The sequence below is a fragment of the Prionailurus viverrinus genome, chromosome B1 (genome assembly GCF_022837055.1).
Source record: "Prionailurus viverrinus isolate Anna chromosome B1, UM_Priviv_1.0, whole genome shotgun sequence".
NCBI lineage: Eukaryota > Metazoa > Chordata > Mammalia > Carnivora > Felidae > Prionailurus > Prionailurus viverrinus.
In genome coordinates this window covers 180,747,215-180,759,240 of record NC_062564.1, presented here as the reverse complement: position 1 = coordinate 180,759,240, position 12,026 = coordinate 180,747,215, and the positions used below count along the sequence as shown (strand labels likewise).

Genomic DNA, 12,026 nt, shown 5'->3' with positions numbered 1-12,026 from the left:
AACTATAATTTCTATGTCTGTTTATAATTGACATAGCTCAAACTTCAGAGCTGAGATTAAAAAGGATTCAAGATATAGGGTTTGCAAGAAAATAAGCCCAAGTCAATCAATATGAATGTTCAGATGTTAGATATGTATGTCAGATGGTCAACTTTGGAATTATAAGGACCCCACTTAAACATAAGAAAATCTGAAGCAAATTTAAGCTAATTAAATTGTTATGTTCTTTCAAATGTTCTCCTTCTTCTTCTTCTTCTTCTTCTTCTTCTTCTTCTTCTTCCTGACTCCTAAAGAAAACCCGGGAGGGAATCTGGCATTGGCCTACTGGTGGATAAACGATCTTTGAGGTGAAATAGAAATGATGTCATGATTTATAAATGGAATTAAAGTTGGTCATGGGTGATGTTCACTTACTAACCAAAATGTTAACTGATTTGAAGAGGGAGGTGTAATTTTTATTTCTGTAGTCTCCAAGATGGATTCAGTTGGCCATTCAGACAAACAAAATTGACAGACTTCTCACCTTGAGTTCAAGTTCCCAGAGGATAGATAACATGTCTATACTATTTAGGATAATGTCACCGGAAACTAACCCAGTTCATGGAACATAGTTGATGCCCAATCATATGTAACAAATAAAGGAAGAAAGGTAGACAGAGAGGGAAGGAGGGAGAATGGGAGAGAGTAAATGAGAAATAGAGGAAGACAGCCTTTTAAGTAACTTACAGAAAACATTATTGGAAATATTCTTAATAGTCTATTCTCTAATGAAATCTTCATCCTAAGGAATGGTCTTCAAATTTTCCCTGTGAATATGTTCAGAAATTTTAGCCTGTTTTAGAAGAGCAAATTCATAAAATAACTTCTCTATTTTAAACTTCATCCTATTATTTTGTAGAGAATACAATTTTCTCACAAACATCTATAGACATCTATAATATCCGTGGGAGACATACAAAATTATTGCAGTTAAGTACAATACTTTCTTTTTTGATTGGCTCTAAAATTGTAACTTTTAATATTAAAAAAAAAGAAGAGATAAACATGAATCATCTCTGAGAGTTTGTAAAGACAATGAATACAGCAGATTGCAACCTAATGGATTTTGATCTAAGCTCTGGGAAAGTTCTTGTTAACAGTCATAAAACCAAGTTTGAGTTCTTATATATTCCAGGCAAAATTCCATTATCCTAACCCATTCATTTAACTATTCAGAAATGTTATAGCATGCCCCAGATGCTCATCCAAGATTTGTTCAGGGTTTTTACAAATAGTTTCTGTCTCCTAAGATAGAGGCTCTTTCTATGATTAAAGACATTTAAGCAAATAGAGAATAAGCAGGCTCTTTGGGTCCATTTTGCATTCATGAGATCCTTCAAGTCCTTACAAAAAAAAAAAAAAAGAAAGAAAGAAAAGAAAGAAAAAAAAAAGCCATCTTCTAATCCCAGCATGACCGATGTATTTCTGTGTTGTGGTCACAACATTGGGGGGAAAATCAAATTCTTAGCTTTAGATATTTTTGCTTTATGCTTTGCCACCATTGCAGATCCTTTTAAAGCCTTGCTCAGAACAGGGCTTGTTTCACACAGTGTTTTCCTGTGAAAAGGCAGTGGGTGGAGAGGCTAGAAGGTTAATACATGAACAGAGTTCAGTTACTCTGCTTCTCCTCGTTTCCAGGCATTTCATTTGAGTTATTTATAAATAGACACATTAGATGTCCTGTTATTTTGAATAAGTATCTAGTTTTAATTAGGCAAGGTACATAAGCATTTTAATTAGATATCCAAATACATCATCTGAGATTTTTCCTCTCAGAAATAAAAGTAATTTGATTTCTTCCTCATTAAATATAAGGGCAGTAAAATCTTATGAATAGATTTTCAGCTCAAGAGATTGAGATCTTTTCCGTCGAACTATAATACATGCACAGATTATTTCCTCTTAAATTTCTCTAAGCTAATGAAGTGTATGAAAGTAATGAAGTCAAGCCACAACTTGTTAAGTGTAGTGCAGTTTTCTAACACGACAAAGGAAGAGTTAATACTGAAGCCTTGAATTAGAGCCTACTTTGCTATCTTGCTTCTTAAATTTAATATAAAAGTCTAACTCTGTGTGTGAATGTGTGTGTGTGTGTGTGTGTTTTATATGAGATGAAATGAGGAACAGTATCATCTCATGCCACTGGAATACATCTGATCCTCTCTTCTCTGTCACTATGTATGCATTTAACTATAAAATTAGGACATGGGGCTAGGAGAAATATCTTTAACCATAAAAAATTGGACCTTCTAGACACTGCAGTTTTCAGAATGTCTTGAACATATCCTAATTATGGGGCTGTCACATATTTCTCATTGGACTCAAACCTACTAAAATTTTCTGTGATACTGCTCATAACCCTTGGTTTCTTTCCATGGATGTTAAAGCCCAGACGACATAGCAGTACACACAGCAGATGCCGTCTTCCACCTGAGGGTAGTCACAGGAGGTGACAAACACCGGTGTGAAGTCCAGCTCTTCAGCTCTTCTACTCACTGGCAGGGAGACCTGAGACAAGTTATTCAACCCATTGAAAAGTCACTTTTCTCCTCCACAAAATGCAGATTGTATCTACTTTGCGGATGCATTGCAGGTTGTAGAGAATGTAGAGGCATCTGGCATCAGATGAATACCGATTAAATTGTAGTCACTATCATTATATCACCGTGGCTCTACAACCATTTATTTCTCTTTGTCTTCTTTCTGTTGTATGTATTTTAATTGGCTCAACCTCTAATCTCTGTTATATGTCACTTATATCCAATAAATAAATAAGTAAACAAATGAATGAATGAATGAATGAATGAATTCCCTTGTACACAAGGAATTGACAAGAATATGATTTGAAGGGCCTAAATAAACTCTGGACATCTTCTGGGAATAAACATTATGTATTTCACAAACTACTTTTTAAAAGTATCTTTTCTTTTTTTCACGGCCCAATTCAAGAGGCATCTCTCTGAAACTAGCCTTGGTGGTGAAGAATTAATAGCTCTTTCATCTGAGTTCCTATATTACAGTATACATATTTTTTGTTAAAATACTGAAATTGCATTACATTTTGGCGATTGGATACATGTGTCTGCCTTACAAGACTGCCTTACATTTAATTTCCTATAGGTAGGTGTTTTTTTTTTTTCTTTTCCTGTCCCAGGAGGATATCCAGCCTAGAATATTTGTCTCGTTGACATTATAGAAATAGATGTTTTGTTTCTCTTAAAAATTGATATGTAACCTGTTCTCAGAATACAATTCTATAAGCAACCTTTGTGGAACATTTTGCAACAAGTGAAAATTTATGCAGGATTTCATAGATTGGCATGAATTAGGGATTTAAGAATTATTTTACTAGGATGAAATTGTAAGCTCATTGTATTTACATATCTTCCTGTTCTCTAATCTTTTGCCACCTTAAATAGTCCAATATATTATGCATGCAAATAGAGCTATTTAATTCAAATTCCTGAACTAAATTCTGTTGTCTTAATTTCTCTCTTAGTTGCAGAATGAGTATTTATTGACATCTGGGAAACAGAGGAGACAGTTTCCCAGATGTCCTCTGGTCTCTTCCCTGAGTTACTTTTCCAGGTAAAACCACAGGTTGTTGGCATTTTTCTAGCAGCCCTTGAGTTGTAAATAAACTAAACATCTGATTTTAGGGACTTTTTAATGTTCTATAGGATTACTCCTAAGAGTACACAAGCCCTTCTTAATAGCTGAGGCAATTAGATTAAATTGGAGGGGGTTTCTAAATTAAACGATCTTCCATATATATATATATATATATATATATATATATATATATCTCCTCTCTTGATGCCTTCAAAAACTGAGTTTCCCAAACCCTATTTTCTCACAGAACTAAAGATATTCTGCAAAGTGAAATGTTTGATATTTTAATGATTAAAAAAGCCAAAAATGTTAATACATAGTCTCAACTTGGATATTTGATAGAGACACTTTTTTTAAAATACTTTTCCTAAGGATAAATCAATTTAATTAGCACTGGGTAAATTTCTTTTTGAAAACAAGTGTTTTAGGTTTATTTATTTATTTTGAGGGGGGGAAGAGAGGTGGGGAGGGGCAGAGAGAGAGGGAGAGAGAGAATCCTAAACAGGCTCCACACTGTCATTGCAGAACCCGATGCAGGACATCAACTCACAAACCAGGAGATCATGACCTGAGGCGAAACTTAGAGTTGATCGCTTGACTGAGCCACCCAGGTGGCCCACACTGGGTAAATTTCTATAGGATCCTGTGACTGGGTCCCACTGCTCTGAAGATCAACAGTGGAATATTTACGATTAGAATTACTTTTGTGTTCCATGTTAGGAAAGCCTCTGTTTTTGTCTGCTCCTCTCTCCCCTGATTCCCCCATGTGTATGTATATATGGCGTGCATGTCTTGTGTGAAACATGAGAACATTCTTATCTCCATGGCTCGGCTAATTTTGTAAGAGATGGCAGCAGCCATAACATAAGGAGATATTTTTGGATTCAGACACTGAACTAAGCCAAATATTTCATACACTGCAGTGTATCCACATGGAGCTGAAAAACACAGCTTTTATGTTTCATGGAGTCCCTTAAATCGAAATAAATTTGAAGTAGTCTGCAAGGTGAGTAGAGAATATTTCCTTTGTATTTCCTTCTTTGTGTATGTGGATTTCTAGTTCACATAAAGGATTATCACATGTACCCTGTAATAACTTTCTTATATTAAACAACTTAAGGACTGATAACACATTACATAGAGAAAGGTATGACCAGGAAGCTATTGCAAGGGTACGTTAATTTGGAGTACACTGAATGACAGGAAGATCTGAAGTTACAGTAAAAAGGCAGGAAAAGAGTTAAGGAAAGGACCATTGATGAGGAATGTGATGCTTTTGGGGGTTGTACAGGAGCTGAGTTGATACTCATTTGTCTGGCATTTCTCCAGAAATTTTAAAACTTTCAATTTGTGTTCAATTAATAACATTTTTCATTCATTAACTCATATAACACGTGTATATTACGTCCTCCTGTGTCCCATGTGTCATGCTAAATGCACAGGAGATACAAAGGTGAACAAAGCTAATGTAATCCCTGTTTTGGTAAAATTTACAGCCATCAAATGTGTGTGTGTAGGTGGGGGTGTTTTTGCAATAATGTTAAGAGATAGAGCGAGAGAGAAAATAGAGGGTGATGTACAACAGTCAAACAACAACAGTAAAAACCTAGCCTGCTTTAAGAAGGCAGGGAAACACAATGACAGTCAATCAGAGATTAATCTGATCAGGTAAGGGTGAGAGGGGAAAAGGAAGGAGGTGGGGGATATAATGGCTTGAGATCTTGAAGCAAGAAAGGAATTGGTCCATTTGTTAAATTTAACAAATTTAGGGGGCTCCTGGGTGGCTCACTCGATTAAGTGTCCGTCTTCGGCTCAGGTCATGATCTCATGGCTCCTGAGTTTGAACCCCGCATTGGGCTCTGTGCTGACAGCTCAGAGCCTGGAGCCTGCTTCAAATTCTGACCAACATAGCTCTTCATACATAGCTCTCAACATAGCTATCTGCCCCCCCCCCTCTTAAAAATAAATAAATGGTAAAAAAAAATTAAGAAAAGAAACATATTTTGTTGAGGACCATTATGTCTGGACCATAGTAATAGCAAATGGTTAAGCTTGAGACAAAAATGAGAGAGTTAACTGTTAATGTGCCATGATGCCATTTTAAAATGGGAAGAGGTAAAGAATATGCATGGTTTTATCATGTTCTCTACTCTTTCTGGAGTATACGTTACTCATAACAATTCCTCTGGTAAATTACTCATTATGATTTCATAAAATCTTTCCTGAATTTCCAAGCATAATTTATCACTTCAGATTGGTATTACCTTGATAATTAGTACATATCTTCCTGCATTTGTTCAACCAAATTGGCCAGATGCCAGTAAGTTCCAGAGACTATGCTAGGTGTTGATTTAAAGGAATAGAAGGGCACATATTACAGTTTTCTGGTCTTAATATCCACTTTCCTTCAGTACACATGGGTTTCTCTTAATTATGGTTGCTCTTTGATTAGTACAGGCTCCAAACTCTTATCTTTCAGTGGTAGGGATTCACCTTGTTCTTCTCTCCTCCCATCTAGATATGTCCTTTGAATTTTAGCTGAATTCCCTCATTGAAGAATTCAACCTCCCGAGCCACAGCACCCATGCTTGAACACAACCATGGAGACCTTTTTCTCTGAAGAAGCCACAAATATTCTTCACATGAGAAAAATAAAGGTAATGACAAAATTAACAAAGAGGTTTACAAGTTCATAGAATACCGATTATTTGCCTCCTGCTCCTGATTCTTCCAGAAAGGGTGAATGGAAGCCATAATGAGGGTTCAGAATCCAATCTCCTTCCTCTGTCATCACTTTGGTGAAGCCACTTTGTTCTTTCCTCTCTTGATACTGACATGTTTGAGATGAAGTCACCATAAAGGCCAGATAGGTGATCCCCAGTTTCAAACTAATGGCTAGAATCTCCAAGGCTTCTGGGTGAGCCAGCACCCCATTCACGAGGCCTCTACCCTGATTACAAATGATTTCTGTGTAAATTTATTCATTCTTACCCCTCTGAGAAACACTTATGAGTTCTTACATTTTCAATCAACCTCTATATTAAAAACCCCTATCCTTTCCTCAGGACTTTTGAAGTGCTCTGCCTTCAAATACGTGGCATTTCCTAGAGGAATTTATTTTCCTCTCTAGATTTAGCTACTTAGGTTGAGCAACCAGACGTCAATTTAACTTTGCCTTTTTGTCAGGCATCCTTCAAAATATCTTAACACTACTGTCGATCTCTCTGATTATTAGAGACCAGATGTGCACGGGGTATGTCAGGAATGCAGCATTTTTTAGATTTCCAATTGATAAAATAGCTAATAACAAAGCTTATGAAACTTATTCAGCTTTTAATTTTGATCTGAAGTTTTTTCTTAGCTCACCCAGGATTGGAATTTAATAAAAAGACATTCCCCCAATTCTGTTCATGGAACAAGGGATTGTTTTTGATTTATTATATTAGACATACCCTGAAGGGGCAAGAAAGTTCAAGAAATGCTTATAAACAGACCAATAATCTTGAGTTTTATAAAAATCACCCAGCATATCTATAGCCCCAAGAAGCCTCCTGACCCTGATATCTCTAACCCAGAATCAGTTTGGAGAATGTGCCACGCTCCCCAAGGGTTATGGACTGGAATGTGCCCCTTAATCCCAGACATATCTGGATATTGATGAGAGCTGATATATGAGTAGACACATGTTTTTAATCATTTACTTAAGTGTCTTCCATATTTTGGACACATTCACTTACTTGATAAAAATGATAAACTCAAAGGTAGCTATTCACATAAGTTAGAGTATTTCTGTTGCAAATAGTAAAAATGTACTTGAGCTAGATTAAGCCACAAAGGAGGATTTGTTCCAAGGTCATAGGCATGTTTTTTAGAACTCAAGGGAAGGCAGGGTAGGTACTGCAAAAGAAAATTGGAGCCTTCTGAAATTGGGAAATTCCCTCTGTCCCTCCCTGTCTATCCCCCATAACCCCTCTTTCTTTCTCTCCTTCCTAGACACGTTTCCTTCTTTCCTTGCAGTCAAGGTACATTAGCTTTTCTGCTGCTTAGTCTGTAGGGAGTCATGTGGCTCATAGTGTGTCTTAATATGTCTTCTGTTTAAGAGACTAACTCCCGCTGAGACTGGGGTCTCTTATTCTTAATTCTAAATCCCAGAGAAAGGGCTTCTGATGGGCTTCACTTGCGTCATGTGCCTGCTGCCCCAGAGGTCAAGTCCTCAAGTACAGACTTGACTTCTAGGGACCAATCTGGTGAGTCAGAATTTCACCAGATCATAGAAACAATTCTAAGTATTTGGAGTGGGAATTAAAGGCATTTACAGGTATTAAATGTGGGAAAACTGTAGGTCAGAAAGGACCCTTTTACACAAGAAATATTAAAAGCACCTGAAAATAGAGACTGTCATCAACAGAGGCTTTATCTTTCCTCACAGCGTCCACGTGAGTGTGTGGTGAGTACGGAACTTACTAGTGCTTAATTGACTGATAAGCTGGCAGAGCCCTTGAACGTTGAATAATTGTATTATATCCTTTACTTGCAAATACAACTGGTAAACAATGCCCAAATTGCCAAAGTGAGTAGTCAGAACTGGAAATTGTGGCAGACGTAGGCCTTTGGCTACCATTAAAACAATCAATAATTACTAATAAATTCTAGTTCTTCAGTTCTGGATTCAGCTTCATAAAGTATTGCACAGGACAAAATATATGTGGAAAGGAAGAGAGGAAGAAAAATAAAAATAAAAATAAAAATACCAGGGAGAAAGTAATTTGTAAGGCGAAAGACATGCTAGATTTCCTGACTTCATTTTTGTGTGTTTGTGTTCGTGTACCTCGGATTATATGCGACCTACAATGCAGATACATTCCATGTATCCAGTGAAATTTTTGCAGGATGAAAAATTACACATATGAGGGACACCTGGGCAGTTCAGCCAATTAAGTGTCTGACTCTGGATTTTAGCTCAGGTCATGATCTCATGGTTTGTGGGATTGAGCCTGCACAGGGCTCCATCCTGTCATTGTAGAGCCTGCTTGGGATTCTCTCTGTCCCTCTCTCTGTCCCTTTTCCACACGTGCACACTCTGACACACACTGTCTCTCAAAATAAATAAATAAACTTAAAAAAAAAAACTTTAAACTTTTTTTTAACGTTTATTTATTTTCTTGAGATAGAGACACAGAGCGGGAGCAGGGGAGAGACAGAGAGAGAGGGAGACATGGAATCTGAAGCAGGCTCCAGGCTCCGAGCTGTCAGCATAGAGCACGACACAGGGCTCGAACTCACAAACCGTGAGATCATGACCCGAGGTGATGTCAGACGCTTAACCGACTGAGGCACCCAGGCGCCCAAACTTAAAAATAAACTTTAAAAATTACACATATATGTGTTTTTCTTATATTACAACAAATTTTTTACAAAGAACGTTTAAAGACTTTATATATATATATATATATATATATATATACATACCACATATTGTATGTATATTGATTTTAAATGAAAATAGTGATTTTAATGCTTCAAAAATGCACTCTAACAAATACATACATATTTCATTTTAATTTTACACTGTTTTATTTACCAGATGGGTACACAAAAATTTAGAATGTTATCGAGTTACTGAGTGTCTCAACTAAAAAGTGGTAGAGTAAGTGTTTCTTTTCTTCTTTTATTTATTGTGCATTCATGTTTTTTTTTTCATTTTGTATTAAGAATGTTTATTCTGCTTACTGAGCCTTTGATAAAAAAAAAATAGAGCAGTTTTAGGTTCACAGCCCTCTTGACTTTGTCTTTCTCAGAACTGCTTTTAATTTTAATGACGTTCAGCTTACCCATTATTTCTTTCATGGTTTGTATCTTCAGTGCTGTATCTAAAAAGTCATTGCATTACTCAAGGTCATCTAGGTTTACTCCTATGTTATTTTCTAGAAGTTTCATAGTTTTGTGTTTTACATTTAGGTCTGTGATCCACTTTGAGTTACCTTTTGTGAAAGGTATAAGGTCCGTGTGTAGATTAATTTTTGTGTACAGATGTCCATTTGTTCCAGTGTTTGTTCAATGTCGTTGCCCTTTCTCTTTTGTCAGTGATTATTTGACTATATTAACGATGGTCTATTTCTGAGCTGCTATTCTTTTGCATTGAATCATTTGCCTTATCTTTCACCAGTACCTCACTGTTTTGATTTCTGTAGCTTTTACAAGCCTCACAGGTGGGTAATGTCAGTCTTCCAATTTCGGTCTTCTCCTTCAGTATTGTGCTGTCTAATTTGGGTCTTTAGCCTCTCCATATAAACTTTAGAATCAGTTTGTCAGTATCCACAAAATGACCTTCCAGGATTTGATTGGGATTGCATTGAATGTATAGACCAATTGGGGAGGAAGTGACATCTTGAAACTATTGAGTTTTCTCATCTATAAACATGGAATATCTCTCCATTTAGTTAGGTTTTCTTTGGCTTCATTTATCATTGATTTTTGTGCTTTTGTTCATAAAGGTCTTGTACCTGTTTTGTTAGATTTACACCTCAGTATTTCATATTTTCGAATCTAATTTAAATGCTATTATGCTTTTATTTTAAATTCTACTCATTTCTTGCTGGTATCTAGAAATGTGATTGACTTTAGTATATTAATTTTTCTTCTGTAAACTTGCTAATAATTGCTTACTAGTTTCAGGAGTTTGTGTGTTTTTCAGATTTTCTACATAGATGATCACATATCATCTTCACACTAAGAGAGTTTATTTTTTTCCTTCCTATTCAAGGCAACTTTTATTTCTTTTTCTTGTTTTATTGCATTGACTAGAATATCTAGTATGATATTTACAAGGGGTGATGAGAGGGCACATCTTTGTCTTCTACCTCATCTTGTGGGAAAACTCCAAGTTTTTCATCATTAAGTATGATGGTGGTTATAAGTATCTTTAGATATTCTTTGTTTTTGGGGTTCCCCCCCACAATATTTTACTTAAATTAGAGTGTAGTACTGGTTTCAGGAGTAGAATTTAGTGATTTATCACTTACCTATAACACCCAGTGCTCATCACAACAAGTGCCCTCCTTAATGCCCATCCCCTATGTAGCCCATCCCCCCACCTACCTCCAGTAGCCCTCAGTTTGTTCTCTATAGTTAAGAGTCTCTTATGGTGTGTCCCCCTCTGTTTTTATCTTATTTTAGTTTTCCTCCCCTTCCCCTATGTTCATCTATTTGGTTTCTTAAACTCTGTATATGAGAGAAATCATAAGGCATATGTCTTTCTCTGACTGACTTATTTCACTTAGCATAATATACTCTAGTTCCATCCACATTATCGCAAATGGCAAAATTTCATTTTTCTTGATGGCTGATATATATATATGTATACACACATACCACTTCTTTATACATTCATCAGTCTATGGGCATTTGGGCTCTTTCCATAATTTGGCTGTTATTGATAGCACTGCTATAAACATTGAGGTGCATGTACCCTTTTGAATCAGCATTTTTACATCCTTTGTATAAATATCTAGTAGTTGCAAGTGCTGGGTCATAGGGTAGCTCTCTTTTGGATGTTTTGAAGAATCTCCATACTGTTTTCCAGAGTGACTGAATCAATCTGCATTCCCACCAGCAGTGCAATTTCTCTGCACCCTTTCTCTGCATTGTCACTGACATTTATTGTTTCCTGAGTTGTTCCTTTTAGCCATTCTGACAGGTGTGAGATGGTATCTCACTGGGGTTTTGAGTTGTATTTCCCTGATGATGAGTGATGCTGAGCATTTTTTCATGGGTCTGTTAGCCAAAAAAAATATGAAACTCTTCACAAATTTGCATATCACCTTTGTGCAGGGGCCATGAGAATCATACCAATTTTAGTATATGTGCTGCAGAAGCAAGCACTAGATATTCTTTACCAAGTTCAGGGAAATCCCCCCTTTTTCTAGCTTACTGAGAATATTTATCATGAATGGTTACTAGATTTCACCAAATCCTTTTTTTTTTTTTTTTGCATCTAGTGCTTTGATCATGCAATTTTTCTCTTTTAGCTGTTGATGTGACAAATAACATTAACTGATTTTGAATGCCGAACAAGCTTTGTGTGCCTGGCGGACATTCCACTTGGTCTTAGTATGTAATTATTTTTATACATGGTGGGTTTCAATTGTTTAATATTTCACTAAAGATTCTGCATCTATGTTCATGAGAGATCTGTAGTTTTTTCTTATTGCACGGTTTTTGCAGCAGGGTAATGTTGGCCTCAGAAGGAGTTAGGAGGCATGTCTTCTGCTTTTATCCTCTGAAAGAAATTGTGGAGAATTGGCAAAATTTCATCCTTTAATGTTTGGTAGTATTCACCAGTGAACCCACCTGGCCTTGTTCTTTCTATTTTGATA

The 12,026-nt window shown here is 36.3% G+C and overlaps 1 pseudogene; it reads right to left on the bottom strand.

Moving 5' to 3' along the window:
• Positions 1–11,436: 11,436 nt before the first annotated feature.
• Positions 11,437–11,532, bottom strand: LOC125165051 (uncharacterized; annotated as a pseudogene).
• Positions 11,533–12,026: the final 494 nt, after the last annotated feature.